Source organism: Neodiprion lecontei, chromosome 4 (assembly GCF_021901455.1).
Source record: "Neodiprion lecontei isolate iyNeoLeco1 chromosome 4, iyNeoLeco1.1, whole genome shotgun sequence".
Classification (NCBI taxonomy): Eukaryota; Metazoa; Arthropoda; class Insecta; order Hymenoptera; family Diprionidae; genus Neodiprion; species Neodiprion lecontei.
The window spans coordinates 11693080-11698079 of record NC_060263.1 but is presented as its reverse complement, the minus strand read 5'-3'; the positions used below and the strand labels follow the sequence as shown (position 1 = coordinate 11698079).

The 5000-nt window shown below is 59.5% G+C and overlaps 1 pseudogene; it reads left to right on the top strand.

Moving 5' to 3' along the window:
• The first annotated feature begins 9 nt into the window (after positions 1 to 9).
• LOC124294306 overlaps positions 10 to 5000 on the top strand; it is a 7660-nt pseudogene continuing 2669 nt past the window's right edge.

Below are 5000 nucleotides of genomic sequence, written 5' to 3'. Positions count from 1 at the left end.
ATCTTACGACGACCTCAGAGCAGGCGAGACTACCCGCTGAACTTAAGCATATTACTAAGCGGAGGAAAAGAAACTAACTAGGATTTCCTTAGTAGCGGCGAGCGAACAGGAAACAGCCCAGCACTGAATCCCGCGGTTCTGCCGCCGGGAAATGTAGTGTTTGGGAGGATCCACTTATCCCGGGGCGTCGGCCCGCGTCCAAGTCCATCTTGAATGGGGCCACTTACCCGCAGAGGGTGCCAGGCCCGTAGCGACCGGGACGCGCCACGGGAGGATCTCTCCTCAGAGTCGGGTTGCTTGAGAGTGCAGCTCTAAGTGGGTGGTAAACTCCATCTAAGGCTAAATATGACCACGAGACCGATAGCGAACAAGTACCGTGAGGGAAAGTTGAAAAGAACTTTGAAGAGAGAGTTCAAGAGTACGTGAAACCGTTCAGGGGTAAACCTGAGAAACCCGAAAGATCGAACGGGGAGATTCATCGTCAGCGACGCAGGCTTCGCCGCGGCTCGTGATGTCGGGACCTCGCGTCCACGGCACTCGGTCGCGGTGCAATGTCCGGCGGCGCCGGCGTGCACTTCTCCCCTAGTAGGACGTCGCGACCCGTTGGGTGTCGGTCTAAGGCCCGGTCGGCTGCCTGTCTCGGCGTTCTCGTCGGGGCAGACCCCCGGTTGCCCGTCCGGCTGCCCGGCGGTACCCGCACGGTATAGAGCCGCATTGAACTGCGTCGGGCCCGCCGCAAGCGCGGTCAGCGATTCCCGGTGGTCGGACCTAGCGCCGTCCCCGGGCCTGGCCAGCTGTTGGCTGGCGGTGTCCTCTGGCTGGCTCGTTCGAATTATCAAATACCGGTCGGCGACGCTATTGCTTTGGGTACTTTCAGGACCCGTCTTGAAACACGGACCAAGGAGTCTAACATGTGCGCGAGTCATTGGGACGAGCAAACCTAAAGGCGAAATGAAAGTAAAGGTCAGCCCAGCGCTGACCGAGGGAGGATGGGCCGCGTCACGATGCGGCCCCGCACTCCCGAGGCGTCTCGTTCTCACTGCGAGAAGAGGCGCACCCAGAGCGTACACGTTGGGACCCGAAAGATGGTGAACTATGCCTGGTCAGGACGAAGTCAGGGGAAACCCTGATGGAGGTCCGTAGCGATTCTGACGTGCAAATCGATCGTCGGAACTGGGTATAGGGGCGAAAGACTAATCGAACCATCTAGTAGCTGGTTCCCTCCGAAGTTTCCCTCAGGATAGCTGGCACTCGCGTACAAAACGTACACGAGTCTCATCCGGTAAAGCGAATGATTAGAGGCCTTGGGGCCGAAACGACCTCAACCTATTCTCAAACTTCAAATGGGTGAGATCTCTGGCTTGCTTGAACTATGAAGCCACGAGATCTCGGATCAGAGTGCCAAGTGGGCCACTTTTGGTAAGCAGAACTGGCGCTGTGGGATGAACCAAACGCCGAGTTAAGGCGCCAAAGTCGACGCTTATGGGATACCATGAAAGGCGTTGGTTGCTTAAGACAGCAGGACGGTGGCCATGGAAGTCGGAATCCGCTAAGGAGTGTGTAACAACTCACCTGCCGAAGCAACTAGCCCTGAAAATGGATGGCGCTGAAGCGTCGCGCCTATACTCGGCCGTCAGCGGCATACGAGGCGGCCTAGGCCGTCATGAAGCCCTGACGAGTAGGAGGGTCGCGGCGGTGTGCGCAGAAGGGTCTGGGCGTGAGCCTGCCTGGAGCCGCCGTCGGTGCAGATCTTGGTGGTAGTAGCAAATACTCCAGCGAGGCCCTGGAGGACTGACGTGGAGAAGGGTTTCGTGTGAACAGCCGTTGCACACGAGTCAGTCGATCCTAAGCCCTAGGAGAAATCCGATGACGATGTTGGTGTATTTCTATGCCTGACACGCGCGTCGTGACGCCGGTGATTGTGCGAACGTCGGGCCTCGCTCGGCGTTCCCCCCGGCGTGGGCGCGCGCGGTTTGAAATGTGACACACCCGTCGGGCGAAAGGGAATCCGGTTCCTATTCCGGAACCCGGCAGCGGAACCGTTTACAAGTCGGGCCCTCGCAAGAGAGTTCGTCGGGGTAACCCAAAAAGACCTGGAGACGCCGTCGGGAGATCCGGAAAGAGTTTTCTTTTCTGTATAAGCGTTCGAGTTCCCTGGAATCCTCTAGCAGGGAGATAGGGTTTGGAACGCGAAGAGCACCGCAGTTGCGGCGGTGTCCGGATCTTCCCCTCGGACCTTGAAAATCCAGGAGAGGGCCACGTGGAGGTCTCGCGCCGGTTCATACCCATATCCGCAGCAGGTCTCCAAGGTGAAGAGCCTCTAGTCGATAGACTAATGTAGGTAAGGGAAGTCGGCAAATTGGATCCGTAACTTCGGAATAAGGATTGGCTCTGAGGATCGGGGCGTGTCGGGCTTGGTCGGGAAGCGGGTTTGGCTGACGTGCCGGGCCTGGGCGAGGTGATGGTAATAACCGGATCCGAGCTCGGTCCCGTGCCTTGGCCTCCCGCGGATCTTCCTTGCTGCGAGGCTTCGGCGGCGGTTCGCCGTTGCCGTCGTCCTCTTCGGCCGCCATTCAACGGTCAGCTCAGAACTGGCACGGACTGGGGGAATCCGACTGTCTAATTAAAACAAAGCATTGCGATGGCCCTAGCGGGTGTTGACGCAATGTGATTTCTGCCCAGTGCTCTGAATGTCAACGTGAAGAAATTCAAGCAAGCGCGGGTAAACGGCGGGAGCAACTATGACTCTCTTAAGTGGGTTGTGGCTGGGTGTCGGAGCGGTGGTAGAGTGCTCGCGACGTCCTAGCTGCAACACACATCTGCCAACCGTCACCTCCTCGTGGTGAGAGTCGGGCAATGGGTGCGGGTATTTACAACCCGCACCTAGCTAACGACGGTTGGCTGTCGGCCGCTCAAAGGCGGCTCCCCTCGGGGAGTCGTCACGTGCCCACCGACCGGCCACTGGCGGGCGGCCGATAAACGGCGGGGGCTTAAGGGTGGGGGGGGTTGCCAGCCCTCCCCACTAACTTTCAGCAGGCCCGCACATAAAAAGAATGAAAAGCAGAACCCGCCGAGTGCCTCAGCCCGGCGGGCCTGCTGAAACAAGTACCCGGGGAGAGTTAGCCGATCCCCCGGAGGTGGCTGTGGGGTTAGTGGACGACCCTACCCCAGCCCCTGATAATGAACCGCACCCTATTGACCCTGAACCAGCACCCGAGCGGTATGCCTGCGGTGACTGCGAGCAGGACTTCGCTACGACGCGAGGGCTTGGAGTTCACCGCAGGATACGACACCCTGTGGAAGCTAACGCGGCCATCGAACTGCCCGGCGCCAAGCTAAGGTGGAGGCATGAGGAACTGCGGATGATGGCACGGGAGGAGGCTCAGGCTACCGAGCGGGGAGTGAGGTTTATAAACCTCCACCTCCTCGCTCTGGTCCCCGGTAGGACCCAGGAGGCAATTAAAGGAGTCCGGGCCGGCCGGACTACCGGACAATGGTCGAGGCAGCCCGACGAGACCTTGAGGCTGCCCATACGCCCCCTGGGTCCCCTGCCAGATTACGGGGACGAAGGAGCCGCTCCATGCCATCACCGCGTCAACGCTCTCCCTCCGCAGATCCAGCAAGGGTACCACCACCCACCCCAGCGGCACCTGCTCCCGCTACTCCTTGGGGGCAGGACCTTGCCGGAGCTATACGTCGTCTAATCGAGATAGCCCGGCAAGAGGAGCATCATCGTGCCAACGAGTTGGCCGACATCGCTGATGATGCTCTGAATGGGGGAAATACTGACGCCGCCATAATTGAATGGTTAGGCAGGGTATTTCCCCCTGCAGCCGCTGCAGCTGGATCTAGGCGCCGCGAGCCGGCCGCGAACCCAATCCGCCAGAGGAACGGAAAGCCGCCGTCGAGGAGGACACTGCGCCGTCGAGAATACGCCAGAGTCCAGACCGGGTGGAAAAACAATAGACGTCACGTGGCTCGGGAGATCCTGGAAGGGGGCCCTAGTTCGACCAACCATACACTGGATGAGTTGGTCGCGCACTGGGGCCCACTGTTGGGGCACCCCTCAAGGGAGTACCCAGGTCCTTCCAGGATCCCGCCTGAGAAACCCGAGCTACGTTACACGTGGGACCCAATCTCCGCTGAGGAGATTGATGTCATCCAGGTCCCCGTGTCGTCATCACCCGGTCCAGACATGGTCACGGCGAGGCAGTGGCGCGCGGTGTCGTCATCTATCCGCGCGCTCCTCTATAATATCGTCATGCTCAGGGGGGGATTTCCTAGACATTTCCTGCAGAGCCGGACAATCTTCATCCCGAAGAAAAGGGTACCGGAGAACCCTGGGGACTACCGACCGATTTCGATCGGTTCGGTAGTGGTTCGACAACTACACCGCATCCTCGCTGTCCGCCTTAGATCAGTCAACCTAACCGACGATCGGCAGCGTGCCTTCATCGCGGCCGATGGTACGGCCGAGAATACGGCCGTCCTAGATTCCATCTTATGGACGGCCCGCACGCTGCGACGCGAGTGGCACGTGGCCACCCTCGATGTTGCTAAGGCATTCGACACGGTGAGCCACGCTGCGCTCGCGACGATCGTCGGACAGCTCGGCCTACCAGCTGGTCTGGTAAGCTATGTGGTCGAGCTGTATAAAGGTGCTACCACCAGGCTGGCGGCGGACAGAAGGATGTCCCAACCGGTACCTGTCCGGCGCGGAGTCCGGCAGGGAGATCCCCTCTCACCGATTCTCTTCAACCTGATCGCAAATAAAATCCTTGCGGTCGTGCCCTCTGAGGTCGGGTTCAACCTCGAAGGCGAGCAGGTTTCATGTCTCGCCTTCGCGGACGACCTGACCATCATAACTGCATCCAAATGGGGGATGCAGAGGGCACTTTTGAGGGTTGAGGAGACGGCAGCGAGCATGGGGCTGACACTCAATGCATCCAAATGCACTGCTCTGTCTTTGGTGCCTGCCGGTAAGGCGAAGAAGGTCAAGA